Genomic DNA, 21919 nt, shown 5'->3' with positions numbered 1-21919 from the left:
TCTTTCTCTTAATTTTGAGAACTTTGAGTGCTGTGACAGCTGGTCCAGGTGAAAACACTGGCTTTTGCTGGAACACCTTATCTCCTTCAGCAAGGTGACGGCCATTCCCTTTGTGTTAGTTTGCTCAGTGGCCGTAACACCGAACCTCAAACAGGGCATTGTAAACAGCGGAACTTTATTTCCTCGCGGCGCTGGAGGCTGCACGTCTAAGGTCAAGGTGTCGCAGGGTTGGTTTCTCCTGAGCCTCTCTCCTTGGCTCACAGGTGGCAGCCTTCTTGCTGTGTCCTCATCTGGTCCTTCCTTGTGTGTGGGCATACCTCAGGCCTCTCTTGCTCCTTATAAGGACATCGGTTTTATGGGATTAGGGCCCCACCTTAATTTACCCTAATCGCCTCTTTAAAGGCTCTGTCTCAAATTAGGGTCACGTTCTGAGGCACTGGGGTTGGGACTTCAACATAGGAATTTTGAAGGGACACAGTTGATCCCATAACATCCTTCGTGTGACCCTTGTCCCGAGTCGGCCCTCGTGCATCCCAGCCCTTGGTTTTCCCTTTTATATGTTCGAGAAGGGAGGTTGCCTCTTCCAACCCTGAAGGTTCCCAAATTTCTGGACACTTCCTATTTTCTCTTGTTGATGTTTGCAAACCACTTGTTTGTTTCTGAGTCACCTCTTTCTGTGGTGCCTTGTAAAATACAGCAGTTGGTGATCAATGCATGCCGTTAACACTGCTTTCTCATCTTTTTCTCTAGAGCCACATTTTTGCCTTCTGGGTTATCACAGGCAACAATTTTACCAAACGTTTTGGTAAAACATGCATATTACATTGTTCTCGTCTCCAGTGGTGGTTCACTCACCGTCCACTGCCAGCCCTCAGCCGCTGCCTGTGCTGGACGCTTACCTGTGGTGGTGGCTCCCCACGTGTAGGTACCAGTTTTGGTGTGATGCAAGATTGGTTAATTTTGCTGCAATAAACATGCACATTCATCTCTTCTTATTCTACGTGTCCACAAAGTCCACGATGGGCCTGGTAGTCGCTCAGGACCCAGACTGATGGAGCAGCCACTGACGTGTCCAGTTGCCAAGCCCGAGGGGTGAGAGCCACTTCCTCGCAAGGTCTCTGCTAGCACGACACACGTCGCTGTTTTGCAGTTCACTGCCTGCGGTGGGTCACCTGGGCGCTTTTATCTCTGAGAGGACAGGGACGCGCTGCTCCACCATGCGCTGGGAAGAGAGTCAGAAGGTTTTGGTGAACAGCACTAATGTTTACCACACAGCATCAACCCTCAACATTCGGTAGTTCTGGAAATTAAGACTATAACTGGGGAAAAACAAAAATTAAGGCTCACCTGTGGCATGAACTGTGGGTCCAGGGTAGTGTTTTTGTTTTCTAAACACTGTGCCACCACTTCTCCATCTGCACACACGACCATCCCGCGAACACCATGGAATGACGTGTTCGACTCTGTGAGTGTCAGCTGCCTGTCACGTGTCACTTGGTCATTTTCATACCTCTTCTTTCTTTCTACTAAAGAAGGCTGAGAGGCTGTGTAAGAAGGGTCAGGTGCAACCGTGGTGTGCTTCACTGTGCGTGTGGTATGCATGATGTGTATCACGTTCCCTTCCCAATGAATTTTAAAATGAAGTCATATTTAAATTTTGTCATTTCCATAAAGCAAGAAAGATATTTATTGTCGTGCACTGCCAAGCAGAGTGGCAGATGCTGTTAACGGATGGTAAAAAGTTCTTATATGGTTCATTATTTCCGTAAAAACAAACGACTTTTCAGTTATCATTTCTGAAACAGAATATAAACTCAACTATAAATGACAAAAAAATTGCAGTGGCCATCAAATCCCCGAGCAGTGTGTCTCTAGGAAGGTCCTGAGTGAGGGAAGTGACTCTCAGTCCCTCCGAATGTAGTCCTGGGGACCTGTTAAAGTAGTTTCCAGTGTGAAATAGACGTGTCTAAGGGGAGTCACTCACAGTGGGTTAAAAAGGAAGCCAGGTGTAAAGCAGACGGTGAAAAAAATGTGCATAAAATTAGATTGTTTGGATTAGGTACAGTCTTTTCTCAGAAACTTCTCCGGGAATCAGTTATTTTGTTTGAAATCTTTCCCCCATTGTTCCATCCTTTTCTCTGACTCCAAGTGATTTTCTAAAATACAAATCTGGTCATGTCATCCCTCAACCTAAAATTAGTCTGTCACCATCAGGAGGGAGTTCTGACTCCTCAGCTCCTTGAGGTTCAGAGTCGCGACCTCTCCAGACCACTCATCCTATGAGCCCCCTGCACGCACTATGCCCTCATTGAGCGAGAGCCCCCTCCCAGCTCCCTCCTAACTGCGCTGGGCTTTCAAAGCTCCACTTGAATGTTCCCTCTGCTGGAAGGCCCCTGAGTTGTCTTTATTTAGGCCCTGACCCCTCACCCCGGCCTTCCCCCACCTTGCTCATCCACGTTTGCGATGTGGTTATTTCCCGACTGCAGGCTTTTCTGTTCCATATTTGCTGTGAGCTCTGGTCTAGGCAAGCCCTGACTGCCCTTGTTTCCTGGCTGCTGACTCACAGTTTGCCCCATCCTTTGGAGTATGGGACCCTCTGGATTCCCGACAGTGAGGCCCCGGCCTCACCAGTACTTCTGGTTCCAGCATGTTGTTGGTCCTGACACCACTGGACACCTGATCCCTTCCCCATCCCTCGAGATCCTTTGCTGATAAGCTGATTATTGTGCAATCCTGGGGAAGTCATTTAACTTCTGAGTTTTCCCATTTTACAAATATGAGTCTAGATAAACTGCAACTGCCCCCCGGGGCTGGTGAGGATCAAGTAGAGCGAAGCGTGTGAAAACACCTGTTGTGTGCAACGTGCTCAACTCATTGGAGAGCTTATTTTTACTGCAGTGCTGTTTTCTCTGAAGCATCATTCCTGACGTTCTTCTCTTTGTACAGATCTTTGTGATTCGAACAGTGTCTACTGCTGGTTCGATGGACTGGCACGTAAGTAAGAAGGAAAATAATGTGACTACTATTCTTGACCACACACCATGTGCCACGTACTGTGCTGGCTACTTTCTCTGTCTGTGATCTAATTAGTCTTTCCATCTGCTTTGCAGGGAGACATCGCTATCTCCATGTTACAGCTGAAGAAACAGAGGCTCAGAGACATACGGGAATGTGTCCAAGCCTACACAGTCTGTAGATCACAGAACAAGGGAGTGTGTTCACTTCTGTTTTGTTCCAGAGCTGTGATGCTCCACACGTATCCTCCTAGAGGGATGGTGTGCTCCCCGGGTTTGACTTTTTTCTGGTCCTATGTGCCAATCTGATTCTGCCCCATGGCAATCCCGGTGTAGCAGGCAGCCTTCTAAGATGGCCCCAGGGATCCCCACCTCCTGAGGTTCACGCTCTTGTGGAATCTCTTGTCCTTGAGTGTGGGCTGGACTTAGTGACTTGAATGTAAAGAATAGAACCCAGCAAAGGGGATGGGATATCACTTCTGAAATTAGCTTACAGGAGACTCTGACTTCTGTTTTGCTGGCATTCTCTTGCTCTCTGAATTTCCTTGTTCAATTTGATTAAACAGCTGCCATACTGTGAGCTGCCCTGTGGAAGGGCCCCGTGGCAGGGAACTGATGGTAGCCGCTAACCAGAGCTTGCCCAGGACCTGAATCCTGCCAACAACTAGTGAGTGAGCTTGGACTCACATCTTATCCCGGTTGAGCTATAGCTTCAATTGACACCTCGATTATATACTGTGGGAGACTCTGACCTGGGGAACTCAGCTAAGCCAGCCTGGCTTCCTGAGCCACAAAATTGTGAGAAAACAAATGTTGTTGTTGTTGCTTTTAAACTACTACATTTTGGGATCGTTTGTTACACAGCAATAGGTAACCAACACACATGCTGTGTACTGAGAAGTGCTATTGATAGGGATCTTTCGTACCTATGACAGGTGAATGAGGAAATTAGCTGTGACATACTCGACTTTCTCACCTAATAAGAGCTGAGATTGGAATTCATGTCACTCTAAGTTGTTACTGGAGGGCACGTGCATTTTTACGGGGGCCTTTGGTAGGAGATGGAGGTGGCGAGGCTGTTGTTTTGGTGCTCACATACAAATGAAAAAAGATAAGAATTTTATATCTGAAGATAGAATGGTAAGGAAGAGTTTGGGGACCACGGATTGTAGGGGGTTTCCTAAATGTTATTGGGTAAGTTAACCTTGTTCCACTTGGATATATAGCCACTTTAACCTAAAGCAGAGGTCAAAATTCTCCTGCAAAGAATTGGATAATAAATATTTTAGACATTGGAAGCTATATCATCTGTTGCATATTCTTCTTTGTTTTTTTTCTTCAAATCCTTAAAAATGTAAAAGCTCTTGTAGCTTAGAGTCTTAAGAGCCTTCGAGCCTGTTTTTAAACAGGCTGTGAGTCATATCTGTCCCAGGCTGTAGCTTGTCACCTCCAACTACAGTCAAGGTGTTCCTCAAAGACTACAGATTAATCCTAGTCTGGTTCCCTATGGGATTCCAAGAGGGAAGTAAGCCCTCGTGTCCCAAAGTGTCCGTTGTATGTCATGAATCAACTTCTCTCCTGCGGGTTGAGAATGGTATTTGCTGTGTTCATACTTGGGAGAACTGAGTAAATAATCACTCAAAACATTTCTGTGCTCTGTGGTTCAGATGACAAGCCTTGGTTGAGAAAGGCCGGTGGCACCGATGCTCACACACTTATTCATTCAACAATCATTAAATAGGTACTAACTATGTGCTCAGTGTTGTGCTATGTGGTGTGACAGCAGAGATAAATGAAACGTGCACTTCCATTTACCTCAAAAACATCATGCTGAGTGAACTACAAGAAATTATGAAGATAATTTCTGAAGTCATGCGCAAGCAGAAACAACATGAGGACCCGGATAACTATTTCTTTTTCACTAAAGTGATGTCCTTGCAATCAAGTGAAAGCATTCCTTTCTCTCCACAGGGCTGTGATCTGTGCCAGCAGACCTGTTGACAGCTGTCTGAGACATATCAAGACCCCCTGGGTACACCTAGGTCAGAATCCGTCCTTGCCTGCCACGGACTGTGGGACTTTGGGCAATTATTTAACCTTTCTGAGATATTATTTCACCATGAAATGGAGAGAATCATAAGACTTACTTCGATGAACTGCTGTGTAAATTTAAATGAAATAAGACCTACAAAGCCCTCGGGTGATGTGAACACCTAGAAAAACAGAAGTAACTGCGAGCACTATTGCAGGCTGAGTTCTGTGGTTTCAGGGGCATCAGATACATCTCTTGATTTTTTTTTTAAGTCAGACCCACATGGCATACCCACTTGGTCTCTGTGGGATGTCCCCCTGTGAAGGAAGCCTGTACAGTCTTGTCTGACTGTGCCAGCCTCCCCAGAGGACTGGGCCCGGTTACGGAGGGTAGAACACACCTACTAGGGAATCTGTTTGTCTTGAGAACACTCCAGTTTGTAAGGATGGGTTGATCTCGTCTCAACACATCAATCGGCTGCATAGGGTGGGGAAAGGGGGGAAGGGAAGCATCACCTTTGTAAACTCCTGATTTTATTTTCTCCATTCTTTTTGAGAGCTTCTTCAGGCAGAAAAACACCTCTTGCTCTTCTGGATTCTGAGGTAGGAATAGCAGAACGGCCCTCAGTGAGCTGCTTTGCACCAGGCTCTGCACACTGAGCCCTGGCCAGCCTGTGGGATGGGGACTATTTTATCGCTCACCAGTTACTTAGAAGGAAACTTCACTCACACATGCCCACATACCTTGCCCAGGGTCACACGCTGGCGCGTCAGTGTCTGGTTTAAATGCCGGTGGGTCTACTTTGGAGCCCAACTCTGAACTCCGCTGCTCTGCTACAGGGCTGTACAGTAGGAAGATTTTGTGAGTCACATATGCAATTTTAAATTTTCTTGTAGTCTCATTTTAAAAAGGAGAAAGAAACTCTGCATTGAATTTTAACCATATATTTTATCTAACCAATTATGTCTAAAATGTTAGCATTTCAATATGCTATCAATATAAAAGCTTGAATGACATATTTTATATACTTTATTTCATACTTCGTCTTTGAAGTCGGTGTGTGTTCAACTTTCTGCCTGTCTCAGTTAGGAGCAGTGTCCTCTCCAGTGCTCCATAGCCACAGGTGGCCGTGGCCTCCACGCTGGCGAGCGGCTCTCTGCCACACACTCAGTGGAAGTTACTGGACTTTCTGTTTATGGCTCCCTGTTGACATAATCTTTATTATTTTTGTTTTGGCCATCTTCAAACCTGTAGAGATCTTGAGTACGAAAACTGAAAGTAAGTTTAAAAAAAAAGGAAGAAAAGAAACGGTTGTAATATTGTCATTGTTTGGACATTTCTAATCGTGCTTGGAAGGCCCACGTTCGTCAGTGCTTCTGTCGGATTGCTGACATGTTTTGAGTTCAGCTGCATGCCCATTTAAGAACATAAGGTTCATTTACCATATTTTCCCCTTGGCCAAGCAGAAATCTAAAAATAAACTCTCGAGTTGTTAGGTTTGACCTAACTCTTTGTATAAATATCCCTTTGCAGTTGTTTTAGCAAAAGAAAAATCCAATCCCCTAAGTGGTTCTAAAAACTTTAGGAAACTGTTTTCTCCCCTGAACACTTCCTTCCCCTAAACCACATATATAAACTGAAAAAAAAAAAATAAGGAAGTGAAAATGAGATTTTATTTTGCTTTTTTTTCTTCCCCCTACAAGAGGACAAAACAGTCAACCCCCACATGAGACACTCTTTGCTGTTTCCCTTCCCACCTCCACATTTTAAATGATGATTAGTGTCTGAAATTAGCCCTGAATATAAATCTCTACTCTTACACTCCGTGCAGTTCTGGTTTCAGGAGTGATGTCCCATCAAGTGTGGAAGTGCCTGTGGGAAGTCTCCACCTCACACAACTGATTGTGTCTCAGGTGATGTCCCCATACTCGACACACGGTGGACAATGGGCAGTAGCGTTTGCTGAATTAAGTTAATTTTAATTAATTGCGGGAAAGTCAAGAAAAGTTTCTAGAGACTCTTATAAAAGAAAAGTGGCTTATTATTCCCAGACATATTGATGGAAACGCTTAGGAGCTATATTTTGATTAGGAAGGAACGGCCTGTGAGAAGGCGGTGACCTAATGACGTGGCGGAAACTACTGGAACTTAGAAGGGTGATTAACCTATAGAGCTTCCTCCTTGAACCCATCTTTAAAGGAAATTTTGACATGAACAAAATATAAAACTAAATGTAAAAATAAAAGTAAACATAAAAGAATATTTGTAAAATTTTGGTCCAGGGAGAAAACTTAACGTAGGAAATTCAGAAAGAAGACAGTATATTTAATCTCTCTCTCTTGAGCACGTTTGTGTGTGTGTGTGTGTGTGTGCATGTATGCATATGTGAATACATGTTTTAGTACATATCTTATGAAGAGCAACTATTTGCAAGAATACATGCAATTATGGGGCTGACCCCGTGGCCGAGTGGTTAAGTTCGCGCGCTCCGCTGCAGGCGGCCCAGTGTTTCGTTGGTTCGCATCCTGGGCGCGGACATGGCACTGCTCATCCGACCACGCTGGGGCGGCATCTCACATGCCACAACTAGAAGGACCCACAACGAAGAATATACAACTATGTACCGGGGGGCTTTGGGGAGAAAAAGGAAAAAATAAAATCTTTAAAAAAAAAAAATACGTGCAATTAGAATATCATCAGAAGACAGATAATGTCACTATTCCTAATACACAAATGGCTACCCAAAAAAGCAAGTTATAAATAAAAAAAGAAAATGGACAAAAAATTTTCTTCCACACTAATGAGTCAGGGAAATGCAGAGTATACAAAAATTAGATCAAATTTTTCACCCATCACCCACAGTAGTGAAGCAGGCCCTTTGCACAGCCGCTGGGAGTGTGAATTGCTTGGGAGAATGTAGTAGACCTCACAGAGGCTCCTGTTCAGTGATGCTGACTAATAACATTAATCCCAGCTGTATATGCTCAGAACATTTTAGCAAAGTATCTTTCAGAAATGTATGTAGGGTGAAGGAGAATTACATTCACTATTAAATTCATAAATATCTATATATCTATTTATATAGATATATACAAGTGCCTCATATATTTTTTAAAATTTAAAGTGATATTAACCAGGTTGATAATTTGCCTTATTCAAATGACATTTAGTGGCTTCAAATCAGATTCTGCCTTTCAGGACTTTGCTGTGTCACCATTCAAAAGAACGTGATGCTGGCTTTGAAGGTAATTCCAAAAGAGGAGTTTCTGAAAATATTCAGACAATGATAACATCAATCGAATTAGCCCACAGCCTCTAAAGGTGACTGCTGTAAGTGAAACACGTTTATCTGGATGCATAAATTCTGGCGTGCCTGTAGAAGTCAGGAGTACTGCTTGGTAAGCGGACTCAGGACTGAGCAACAACATGCAGGGAGCAGTCCAGGAGTGTGGGGCTTCTCCTGGGGAGGCCTCTGGCGTCCTGATGGTGTTTAAATCACCAGTCCCTGGCCTTGTTCTGAAATACTGGTGCCTGCATTTCTTTTCTCATTTATTTCTGTGCTTACTCCCATTTTCAGGCCAGCAGTTAAGTTATTTTATCAGTTCATTTTCACCTGATCTCAAACAAAATATTTTAGACAAAACTTCTCCCTAATTTTACTTCCCAGTTGTTCTCTTCTTGAGAGTCCTTGATGACAGTTCCTAAGGCAGATGTTTTCCAATAAAAGTTAAAGTGACTGTTTTCCTGGGTTTCCACTCAGGCTGCTGTGTGGCACCACTCCATGGATGCGTCCACCTTCCTCGTTTTGAACGGCCTGCATCCCACCGCTCAGGCCCAGGAAACACCAACGACGCCTCCGGGCCTGGGGTGCCGCCGCCCATCTACCTTACTCTTATTTCGTCTGCTCTCTGTCGATGTCTTTAAGGTTCTGCTCTACAGGAGAGCTTTGCTTAGCTGTGAGTGCGCAGTTCTAAACACTTAGTCCACAGTGCTTTAAAAGCAACTGTTATTTCCAGTGAGGTTACTTTAACTTAATCGTATTTCATATTTTACAGAGGAGTACGCTATTTATAAAATGTTAAGCTAGAAGAAAGTGCTACTTATTTTCCAAAAGACATATCTCCTTGGGCAAATGTTGAAGCTCCCATGTAATGACAGAGTCAGCTGACAGTTCCACATCCACTGTTGGCTTCTCGAGTTGGAAGGCTTTCTGTCCCAGTGAAGCCTTTTGACTGACTGTTCCCGTGTCAGGGACAGTGTTCAGAAGTAGCCATGGTCACTCCCACAGGCCCCACTCTTGTAGTTCCGTTTGCCTAGATGACCACTTCGCCAGTGGGCTGCGGACAGAAAGGACAGGGAGAGCTTCAGGCCAAGGCTGCTGTGGACTCCTCCCTCTGCCCTGATGCAAGGCCTGGAATCTGATGCTCCAGGTGGTGCAGCTACGAGAGCGAGGGAGCTTCCCCATGGCATCGGGCTGGGACAGGGGCCAAAAGGAAGCCTTTACTGGGCTACATGGCTGAGATTTGAGGGTCAACTTGTCGTCATTGTGGTCTAGCCCAACCTAACTCAGACAACAATAGTATGGTAATTTTTAGGGACTACAAAGCATATATAGACTATATGGAATTTGGATGTGGTTAAACGTATTGTGTTTTCTTTCTAAGTCTCCTACCAATTGTAAGTTCTCTCCCTTGACCAAACTTGTGCAAATTTTCTTCTATATATTCTTCTGTTTTTATTTTTATATTTAGTGTTTACATTTTGTTCATATTAAAATTTCATTTACAGCATCTGGATGTATCTTACACACAACAGCACCTAGGAGTGGATTAAATGTTTTTGATAATTTGGAAGCATTCTTTTGGTTTTCTATCACCTTCGGGCTATGATTATACAAACAGATTTTCACTGATCTGTGATTATACTTGTTAATAGAGCGCCAGGCCACGGTCCTTCGAAGTGGCTGCACCCACCTGAAATCTATTCTTACACCTGCTCTAACACTGTCCTGAGTCCCCATTCTTGGGAATTCCGACCCATTACCTGCTCTTCCATTTCACCCTCATCTTTCACATGGGATTTTGCCCCCGACATTGCTTTTCCAGCTATAACTGTTGGATCCCTAGAGCGCTGTTCTCAAAATGTGATGGATGGGAGGTTCTGATTCTCCTTCTCCACCGTGGCCTCAGGCCCCCAGACTGCAGCCTGAGGCCCAAGGCCCTTTGCGCCCCCGAGCCTCCTGCTGTGTTTATTCAGACTCCTCAGTCATTCACTGTAAAAACCTCGGTGGCTTGGGGAGAAGGGTCAGTACTCTCAGATGGTAACAGCAACAGAGTGCAAAACCTGCACCATCCCCTCTTTTCCAAGGTTAAGGTTAATAATCAAACATCATAGCACACTGCGAAAATTCTAGGAATACTTGGATTCTTAAGCAATTTCCACAATAATTGGACTTTTCATGGGTCCTGAACTCTCAAGTGAACAGAATTTGAAAAATTCTTGTTCTTAAGTTCATTATTAACAAACAGGTGACTTTTAACATACCACACATAGTTTCACAGACGCCGGCAGACCGTCTGGAAGCCACCAGCTGATACTCTGAGATCCTGTAAGAAGTGAGTACCTCACAGAGGAAACTTTTTTTCTAGAGTGCCAGGTTAGTTATATTTTAATAATTTGTCTTTTTAAAGATAACGTGGTAGTTTTTTTCCTTAGTTAAAATAAACTGAAGTTTCACCAAAAAAGTTCTAAATGCTCATCAATAAAAGAATAGTTACATGAGTTTATTTTTTATCTGTGTAATGTAATCTCATGCAACTATTAAAATAAAATCTAGAAAGGCAATGTTGATACATGGAAGATTAGCATGAAATGACGCAAAGAGAAAGAGCATTTTTTCTATACTTCAAAGTTAAAACCCCATCCATAGCTCCCGAGTGAGGACTTTATCTGTGTAGCTGTTTTGAATTCAGACTGATCAATGAATATTCTTCATTTCTTGGATGACTAACAAGGGAGCGGGTGCTGTTGGGGATTCTATTTCCTTGAGAAGATGAATGGTTTCCTAGAGAGGCGATGGTTGAACATAAGGGGTTCATGGTTGATTTCAGTCACTGAGACTTACAATAAAGATGGAGAAAGGAGGATGGAGGGTGCACAGGGGCTGCGTGTTGCCCTTGGGAAGTTTACTGGGTAGACACCATAGAGAGTCATGGCACATACGCTTTATGTAGGGACACTGATAAAAGTTTGGGAAGGGGCAGGGGGTGAGAGTGGGTCAATTTTGAGTGCACAATTTAGTAAATACCACTTGATATTTTCTTCAAACACAACCTCTTCTATAGCCTTTTCTCCCCATTCCCAAGCACTTGTGCCAAGTTTGTAGTGAAGCATAAGGGTGTAATATAAAGAAGGTAAAAACATCCTGTTCTGTGTTCTAAAAAGGGGTTTTAATAATGAAGAGGAGGACCGTTTTTCTTATTTGGAGCAGGAGAGGTTTGTATAGGTGTGAGGCCAGAATCACGTTCATCACAGGGACTCAAGCTAGGGCCAGAGCAGATGGAACTGGACAGCAGAGGGAAGTGTAATGGCCATTTGGAAGCACACGGCTCCTGAATTAAAGGGAGAAAATGCATCTCCGCACTGTGTCTTTAGAGTGTCTCTTCCCTGCTGTGGTCTGGGGAGACATGAGTCACATAACCACATAAGATGGGCATCGAAGATGCCAAGCAGGGCTTTTCTCAAAGTCCTGGACCCAGTGAGAGTACTTTGAAATTGGAGACTGTAGACTTCAGGTGTTCAAAACGTGGGCTTGAGAGCAGGACGGGTGGGCTTGAACCCTGGCCCCCTCCTGCTGTACAGTCTTCTGTAGATTCCATTAACCTGATGCTTTGGTTTCTTCATGGTGTTGTTGTGAGGATTAAGTGAGCTAATACATGGAAAATGATCAGAATAGTTTCTGGTACATAAAGTTCAGCTGTGAGGATGGTGATAATGATTGTGATGATGATAATGATTAGGGCTCACAGCTGAGGAAAAGGAAGCCATATCATGATCCATATGTAAAAGAAAATATTCAACACTTGCATCCAGGCATCTCTAGACACCAAACAGAGGTGGTGGAACTGGCCTTGTAGCCCCAGCGAGCCCCTCAGAACTCTTCGCCTTCCCTCACAGACATATTAGGTCACAGGTTGGGTGCTTCCAGGTACTGTTAACAAAATGCAGAAGAGTCTTAACACAATAGTGTTTTTTTCTTGCACACATAAAGTCTATGTGTGTGTTTTTGGTCAGAGGGTGACTTTCCTCTGTGGAGTCATTTAGGAACCAAGTTCCTTGCATGCTGTGTCTTGACCATCTCTCAGGGCAACAGTTCTTTGCATCCAACTGAAAGAATGAGGAAGAGAAAACAAGAAGTCACCAGCTCCTTAAAAGCCTAGGCCTGGAGGTGGCACATGACGTCCCTTCTCATTCCCTTGGTAAGACCAAGTCACACAGGAGCCAGCCCCATGGCATACTGGTTAAGTTCATGCACTTTACTTTGGCCGCCCAGGGTTTATAGGTTTGGATCCCGGGTATGGACCTAGCACCGCTCGTCATGCCACACTGTGGTGGCGTCCCATAGAAAGTAGAAGACTGGTACAGATGTTAGCTCAGGGTTAGTCTTCCACAGCAAAAAGAGGAAGACTGGCAACAGATGTTAGTTCAGGGCCAATCTTCCTCACACACACACACAAAAGACCTAGTTGCATAGTCCCACCTACATGCCACTGGGGCTGGGAGCAGAGTCTCTGACTGAGTCCTGATGCCCCAGAGACGTGAGAGGGGGAGCTGCATTTTCACAGATAGCGAGCTCTCCTTTCAAGAAGGGAAGAGGGAGAGAGGTTTAGAGAAAACTGAATGTCAAGAAGGGCACACGAGCCATCTCATTCTGAACTAAATGCTTGTTGAGCTGCAGAACTGACGGAGCCACCCTGGGCACAACCCCTGAGGCAGAAGGAGAGGGAGAACGTAGGAGATCTTGAAGTTTGTCATCTCAGGTTAGGGGCCTGATAGGAGCATGGCGACCAGGGCCTGTCTCTCCCCCGGCGATTTCGTCAGGCAGCAGTCTCGCTTGAGCAGCTGGATCATGAAGTGGGTGGTAACTCTGATTTTGGATACAAGGGAATAAAAGGCAGACAGGCTCCCAATCCATTGGAGGGCCCACACAAGGAGCTCAGGCATTCCTGTGGCTCTACAAGAAGGCACTTTAACGTTAGAGGAAGAGGCAGAAGGCGCGGAGCTCTTCAGGCAGCTGCCGGCCAGGCAGAGAGGGGTTTGCAGGCATAGATTCTGGTGCAGCCAAAAGGGAGATGTGGTGGACCCTGTCTGAAGGGTTCCTCAGTAAAGCAGGAGGTCAAGGGGAAAATGAAGAGTGCCCTAAGAAATCAAGCACAACGTGTGTTCAGAGACCACCACATTGGTGGAGGCCCCAAGGAGTAGATTTTAGGGTTTTGTTCTCCTATCAACAGGCAACCAGCTACATCAGACCCCTGGCACTTTTTCTATTTTGCCTTCCTACATGACAGCTCATAGGAAGAGGAATGGGATGAGGAAAAGGGCAGACCACATCTCCTTAGAACTGCAGGTCCCACAGGCTAAAGACTAAGCTTGAACTGTGGGAAAGGGAAAATGTGAGAGCAGAACTTAAAATGAGAAGAATTGAATGATGCTATTCTAATATCTGTAAGGACCAGAAAGCTAGAGGATCTTCCAGAGATAACAAGGGATTGAAAAAGGAAATTCCACAGTTTATGGTTAAACACAATGATAAGAAAAAACAAGGAAATCAACATGTCATGTGTGACTGTTGGGTAAACTGGTTTTCTAAACACATAGGTGTAAAAGCAGGAAGCAGGGCAGGAAGACACCACTTTTCCTCTAGAATCTGTGTGATGATTGACTCATATGAGGCTCATCGATTGACTCATATCTGCCAACACATGTACCATGGGGAGGAAGTGCACTGTGTGCCTGTTAAGCTTTGCAATATTTCAGAGCCCGAGGGGTCTTGCTGTGGGACAAAGAGGGGAGCAAGGGAGGGAGGGAGGAGAAAGCAGCCATATTTTCCTCCCTGCAGGTGGCATGAAGGACTTGGGGCTGGCATGAAAGGCAAAGAACTGCCCTTTGAAGCAGCGGCTACAAGGACAATCTTGGGAATTTAAATATTTAGGAGGGACTTTTTAGGAACCAGGAGCTCCTGCGTGAGCAGCGGAGGCCTTAGAGCTAATGAAAATCAGTTTAATGGTTTAACTATGGTCATTCGTATTTACAAACTGGGGAGACCAGGAAACATGTGGGTTTCAAAGATGAATACTTAAGAGCAATATTTAATCATTTTTATTCAGAAATATGTGTTGGGTACCTGCTCTGTGTCACTCAGTACGGTAGATGCTGGACATACAATCGGGAGTAAAATATCTAAGCTCTGCTGGGCTAAACTTATGAAAACAAAGGCAAGAAGCTTTAAATGAGCACCTGATCTGGTCTGAGGTTGCAAGAGAATGGCTCAGGGAAGTGACCGTCAGTGACCAGGCAGTGTGTAAGAGTATCGGGAAATAGTGCTTTTCATGTTTAGGAATTCCTTTAATGCTGTTTTAGTACTCTTTTCATAGTAAATAGCAATCATAAAAGGAAAGAAATGAAAATCTTGGCACGGTGAACCAAAGGGACAATTGCTTTTCTCTTTCTCTTTAAAGTCCAAGTAAATTAAAGATCATTGAACTCCGATGGAAAGACTTCATCACCTCATTTCTGCTTTCGCTGCTTAATCCAGAGAACGTCTCCCATTTGTTCATTTCTCCTTTTGTTCCATTTCATGCAAGGTCCTGCCACATCCTGTTCATTTCCCCTTGAAACAAATCATGTTAAAGATTTCCTCTTGGTCTCTGTTACAATTTCAAAATCCTTAAGTAGTTCCAGAGGAAGACTATTAAACAAACTTGTAGATCTATCGCCCTTCCTTGTTACATCCTGAAAAGTTTAAGAAAAAGAGAACTGTAGTAGCTTTTAAGAAATGAATCAAGTTGTTGCTGAGGAACTCAAAAGACAAGAGTGATTTGAAAGCAAATTCTGAGTCTCTCGTGATTCTCAAGTGAAGCCTGAGAAAGCAGATTTAGATGCCCAGGTGGGTGGAGGAGCAGGCTGAAAAGGCTCTGATATAGGCGTTTAAGGTAAGTGTGAATTAGAGCGTGCCCAATTCACACCTATTCCTTACACACACACACACACTCCTACGCACGGGGATTCAAGAAGTAAAAGAGATTTAACACTTCCAACTAGCCTGTGGACAGAATACAGGCTAAAAACGTAAAATTATTAATAAATTTAGACCTTGATAGAAACATTTAAGTGGCTAGTAACACAAAATTTTCCTTCAGAAAATGAGTTTTCTGTTCATTTCAATGTAATATCTTGAGCAGTCCGCCCTCCATGAAGTATATGTGATTCTCCCAGCTTCTTGATACAGATATCAATCTAATCACAGGAATATGAAACCAAAATATCAAAGTCAAACTGGAGCGTTCTCACGGACCCACTTGTGCTTGAATTGAGGAGGCCCTCGACGGTTTGCGCAATCCCAGGCCGACTTCTGTCCAATAGGGGTCGGAGTCCACGACAGTGGCTGCCACTAAGGAAGTGGGACTTTGACCATGGTTTCAACGCACGGGACAAAGCGTGGGGCGAAGTGAGAGACACACAGATGAGGAAGAACGACCAGCAGGTGCACTCCCTCCGTGGTGACTAGATAAAATAGACAAACGCATTTATTTTTCCCTGAATTGGCTCAAGGGCTAAATAAAATTTTCACCTCACTTCTGAGGTTCCATTTAATAATCTAAATTCAAGTAATTATAGAGACAAGCAATATATTTTGTAGAAAAGTTGCTGTGGTTGTATGCTAGGCAGGAGGTCTTTGCTTAGAACACCTATTGGTTTGAAAATATGATGTGACGTATTTCAGTAGGGAGAGAACAACTAAAACGTGAAAAAAATCTCATGAACATCAATAAAAATATTCATGAATATGCATAAAATTGACTTAGCTGGACACTTAATGCAATGTTTAAAATATAGAATTTTTTGTTACTCTTTTCACTTAATGTGGTCTCAAGGACATTTTCTTGTCTTAACCTCAACTACTTTCTTAGCAGGTATATTTCTTCAAACCTGGCATCTAACTGTCTTGGTGTCCAGACAGGAGGGTGTGTGGACACTTGCCAGGATGTTTCTGTTAATTAGGTTATTAATTGGTTTGTTGGACACTGTTGGGGTCTTGGGAAGGAAGATAAAGATTGACAGGTGGAAACCCAAAATACTGTGAAAGTTAGAGGTTGTACTTTATGCGGGATAATTAGTCCTGCTCACTGACCCACCCTATTTGCCATGCAGGAGCCAGGCAGGTCTCCCGGCTGTGGGGCCTGCCAGGTAGGACCAATGGATCGAGGGCAGAGGCCTCTCTCCCAAACACGATGGAGGGTGGAACTGAGCTGAGCATGCCAAATGTATTATTAAATTCCTGCCCTGATAAATTACTCCACTTCCCGGAGGCAGCGGGGAGCAGTGAAGGGGAGGGAAGCAGATGGAAGGGGTTTAGGGAAAATTCCAAATTCCTCTTCACTGAAACCAGAACAGCTGAGAAAATGTGTTTCTCTAGTGGATATGACTCCTTAATGCTTTCAGATTTTTTCACCTCACACTCTTTTTTTTTTTTTTTTTTGAGGAAGATTAGCCTGAGCTAACACCCGTGCCCATCTTCCTCCACTTTATATGTGGGATGCCTGCCTCAGCATGGCTTGACAAGCACTGCATAGGTCCATATCCGGGATCTGAACCGGCGAACCCCAGGCCACTGAAGTGGAATGTGTGAATTTAATTGCTGCACCACCAGGCCGGCCCCTCACCTCACACTCTTGGTGGCTGCTGCACATGGTTCAAAGTGGCTATTACAGATTAAGCATCAAAAATTTAAGACGTGTAATGCAGTTCAATAGGTGGTACTGCTTGTATTGCTTCGAATCCTAATGTTTTCTTTCGGGTCCTAGGCCCAGAGCTGGGCTGATATGCTTCGATGGATTAAGTTTATTATAAACTGACCAGCTGGTAAGAACACTGACAAATAAGCCACTGAGATCTTCATACTTTGCTTTAAATGGTCCAGTTCCACAAACAAATCAATGACACTTTGTCTTTCTCTACAGATGTTTGTTCAAGCACATCAGTTACATCATCGTTAGGAATTTTACATCCCAGATTTCACTCTAAACAAAAATGAAAGACTTCTTAGAAACATGGGGAATGTGGTATTTTTATAAGATACAAACACTAAAATTCCTGCAGGCATTTCCATTTCTATCACAATATAAACCAAAGAACAAACAAAAAACCATATATGTGCATGTGTGTGTGTGTGTGTCTCCATATATAGACACATATAGGCTGTTAATACTGTTGTCTATTACTAGGATCAAGTGGGTTATGATTGCCCAAAAATTGAAGCTGTTTTTAGTAAGAAAAGCAATCAATGAGAGATCTAAAAGTTAAACTATCTGTCTCTATGCCAAATCAACATATTATTTTTACAAAACGTACAAATCTTAGTTTTCAAAATGATATTGAAGAAGGAAACAGGACTGAAGTACAAACGTGGTAGGTGTTACGGCCTCAGTTCCTCCTGACTTCAAATAAACTAGTTTGAAACAAAAGCAGTGAGGACTTTAAATGAAACCGTCTGAGCGGGAGTCTCAGCATTCAGTGATTTGGTGGCTGCTAGATCTCTTACAGTCTGGAGGAGGGAAGTTTTCTTGGCTGAGATCCGCGAGTCCATGCAGGCAGTGAGGGAGGCTGACTCGAATTCCAAAATGAAAGTGTGTGTTTGCCACACTACGTCCAACACTATACGTCAAGGCTGCCCTGTCATTGGGACTGTCTCCCCTCCGTTTCTAGAACGGTGCGAGGGTGCCCTCTGGGGCTCTGGTGAAAGCTCTTCACACACTGGATTCTCTGGGCCCTCAAGTCAGAAACCCCAAAAGCCAGTGGTGAGGGTTAGCCAGCTGCAGCCAGGCCCGAGCAGTGTAGCAGCTGCATGATTGCCAGGCTTGCCAGTGATTGCCACTGCCACCTCCGACTGTCCCCTGGGCGCTTCCTGACCACGTGTGGCCTTGGCGTGCTGCTGGCCCCATCTCCTCAACGAGAACATTTTACAGCTGCCTCACTGACAGGTGGACTTGCATTCTGACTCTTACAGCAATAATAATAATGTTCCTCAGCCAAACCACACAAGACTGTTCCCTAAAGTGTCTTCGAGTTCACATCACGTAATTGTTGCGCTAGCCAGAAAAGCTGCAGAATCTGAGGGCTGGAAGAACACTATAGATTATATAATTTAACCTGGTTGTTCTATCAAAGAAGAAATGGAAGATTGGGACTAAAGTAACATAATTAGCAAACCACAAGATTTGAATCTAGAACCCAGTTTCCTGAACCCCAGCTGAATTAAGTTTCTGTTACATAATGTTTATGACCAATATGTGAGTGATTCAGGAGAGGCATTGTTTCTATTTTATAGATAAAGCTATTAAAGATGATGGAGTTTGAGTAACTTATTCAGGGTCACACGACTAAGCAGGGACAAAGCTAGAAAGGAGCCCAGTTCCTTGGCATCATGTTGGGACGTTTTATACCTACACGTGCGTGAACACAGCCTCAGAAACTGAGACACGAGTCTGCCCCTCACCAGCCAGTGTGCTATTCATCAAACACCCGCTGAGTGTCAGGCACTTTCCTGGCCACGGGGGATGCTGATGAACGAGACAGAGTCTTGATGTCCAGGATGTATAGCCAGCCTCCAAGACAGGCTCCCAGTGAGTTTTCCTCCTGGTACTCATGCCCTTGTCCAGTCCCTTCTCACACCAAGCAGGGATGACCAGTGTAATCAATAGGGTATTTCTGGAAGACTGTGTGTTACCTCTAAGTTAGGTCTTAGAACATGCTGTATGTGGTCTCGCTCTCTCTTGGATCATTTGCTCTAGGAGAATCCAGCTGCATGTTACATGAACACTCCAGCAGCCCTGTAATCCAGCTGCATGCTATATGGACACTCCAGCAGCCCTGTAATCCAGCTGCATGCTATATGGACACTCCAGCAGCCCTGTAATCCAGCTGCATGCTATATGGACACTCCAGCAGCCCTGTAATCCAGCTGCATGCTATATGGACACTCCAGCAGCCCTGTAATCCAGCTGCATGCTATATGGACACTCCAGCAGGCCTGTAATCCAGCTGCATGTTATATGGACACTTCAGCAGCCTGGTGGAAAAGTTAATGTGTAGGAACTGAGACCTCTGCCTGATAACCAGCAAACACCTGCCAGTCATGTGTGTCAGCCATCTTGCAATCAGATTTTGCAGTTCCAGCCTTCTGATGTTGGCATCCAACTGCAACCTCACATGAGACCCCAAGCTGGAACGATACAGCAGAGCCATCCACAAATTCCTAACTTATAAAAGCTGTGTGAGATAATAAATGTTTGTTGTTGTCTTAAGTTGCTAAGTTTTGGGTAATTTATCATGCAGCAATTTATAAGTAATATAATATACTAAATTAATAAATAAAATAATTTCACTTATCAATGTTATAAAGAAGAAAAAAGGATGAATGATAGAGGGATGATGGAGGAGCTGCTCTGGTGTGGGTGGGAAGGGAGGGCCTCTCTGAGGAAGTGACATCTGAATAGTGACGTCACTGTTTCTAAGGTGGTGACCATGGAGAGATCTGAGGGAAAGAAACCCAAAAAGAAGCAGCAGTAGGTGCAAAGGCCCTGAGTCAGGAAAAAGTGAGGCATGTTTGGAGGACAGAAAGAAAGCCAGTTTGGCCGCCATGCAGTGAATTAGGGAGAAAGTTGAGGAAGATGAAGTAAGAGATACAGGCAGGGCCAAGTGACCAGAAGCCACTGAGGACTGGCAAACGGAAGAGAGCCACTGTCGGATTCACACTTAGCAGGGTCTCTGGTTGCTGCCTGGACACTGGATGGCCGTAGGTGGGAATGCACCAGGAATGCCATCAGAGGCCGCTGTGGCTGAGTGAAGAGTCGCCACTGGAGTCCGGGTGGCGGGCCAGAAGCAGAAGAACTGGTCAGACGTGGGATTCATTTCGATGATCACGCTGACAAGACCTGCTTCTGGGTGGGGTTTGGGGTGTAGGGGAAAGTGGAATCAAGGACAACTCCTATTTGTGAGACCTGGGCCTGAGAAACCACTCTCAGCTTCGATGTTTTCACCCGGAAACAAAAAAAGAAAGGAAAAAAGGTAGTAACTGAAGCCATCCTTGTGAAACGACTCGCTCTGTGGAAACTTTCTTTAAGAAGTGTTCAGCAGGCTGCAGCTGTAAGGCATTCTCCCCACCGGCGACCTCACTCAGTTCATAGAGCTCTTCTGCTTGAGAAGGGCAGCGGAGGCTGGCACAGACTGGCTGGAGGACGAACTCGAGATTCAGGAGTCCTGCGAGGAGAAAAGCCTCATGAACTGCTGTGTGCAAACTGCCTCGTCCCCAGGGGCGGTGGACCAGCGGGGTCCGAGTCCGGCATCGAGTCGGATTCCTTAAAGGAGAAACTAATTTTCAGAGAAAGGAGTATGTTTAGGGTTACAATTACAGAGCAGCTCTTTTCTCTTAAACTTTCGTGTTTTTTGGAGACTTTGATGCAAGATTTTCTGAGCATTAGTTGTAGTTACCGCTTCATGAAGATAACAGTAAAGAGCAGCTTATTTTTCAATTGTTACATTTTTTTTTTCCACATAGGAAATTTGGTTCCTGTAAATATTAGAATCAAAAGGCAGTTTTCACTGTTGTGCGGTCAAGTCCTGTACTTGGGAATTCAGTCCCTATTTTTAATGCCAGCATGTACTTCTAGGAATAACACATCTTGATTTGAAAATGATAAGCACACGAATGTGTGTACTGTGTGTGTTTGGGAAACTAATAAAGGGCTCTGTCACATTTTATCCCACAAGGCGGAGACCCTCGTGGGTTACCGTGGCCATATCATGCTGCAGTCCTGGGACACGCTCTGTGTCAGCTGTTCGCTGGCTCGTTCACACACCCAGACCCTAGCTACTCAATATACGGTTAAGCACATTTTCTAAACAAAATGAAAACTTATTCAAACACCGAGCAGATGTGAATAAAAAGAAGAGGGTAGTTTAAAAATATTTCTGTTGCAGTCAGCAATGATTTTGTCTCGTGACTGGCATTGGCTGTTGGCGTGGAATGTGGATAAGGCTGGTTTGGTGGCTGTGGAAGTTGGAACAGTAACAAGTCTCCTATTTTCAGTCCATGGGGTTGTTTACTGAAAGTTCATTATGCGTTTTAACCTATATTTTAGAGAAAACATCAAATCAAAGTGGAAAGTGGTTTCCATAGATCAGGAAATGATTTTTTTTCTACACAGTCCCATAGATAGAGTCATATACAGATGCTTTTAAAATACTTTTTGTGAAATATTTCCTATATCTGAAAATAACTATATTGCTCTCTTTATTTGATGAAAAACTTTCCCCTTGATTCACATTCAACCAGACACTTTAAATTAAATAATTAGAAATTTTTTTCTTTCATAAGGCACTATTTTATTTAAACACCACTGGTAGATTACCAGAAAATTAGAAAACATAAGTGTACTCCAGCAAACTGATTGCATCTGCCGATGATTTTATAATTCAGAGTAATGTGAGGAGATCTGATAGGTGGAAATAAACTTTTCAAGTACAAAACTCTTCCTGAATAGGGGCATAGCATCATAAGGAGCCCATCCAAACGAAATATCAACCAGGTCAAGAC

General features: G+C 44.1%; 1 long non-coding RNA gene across 2 annotated transcripts in view; it reads left to right on the top strand.

The window, feature by feature from the left end:
- LOC139045807 (uncharacterized) overlaps positions 1 to 4978 on the top strand; it is a 49758-nt gene extending 44780 nt beyond the window's left edge. For both annotated transcript variants that reach the window (XR_011504908.1, XR_011504907.1), the window contains exons 4-5: positions 2947 to 2994; positions 3111 to 4978. This is a non-coding gene — a long non-coding RNA (uncharacterized lncRNA). The remainder of the gene's footprint in view (positions 1 to 2946; positions 2995 to 3110) is intronic.
- The last annotated feature ends 16941 nt before the right edge of the window (positions 4979 to 21919 follow it).

The sequence above is a fragment of the Equus asinus genome, chromosome 8 (genome assembly GCF_041296235.1).
Source record: "Equus asinus isolate D_3611 breed Donkey chromosome 8, EquAss-T2T_v2, whole genome shotgun sequence".
NCBI lineage: Eukaryota > Metazoa > Chordata > Mammalia > Perissodactyla > Equidae > Equus > Equus asinus.
Note: the sequence above shows the minus strand (reverse complement) of the source record. Positions and strands in the feature narration are given on the sequence as shown.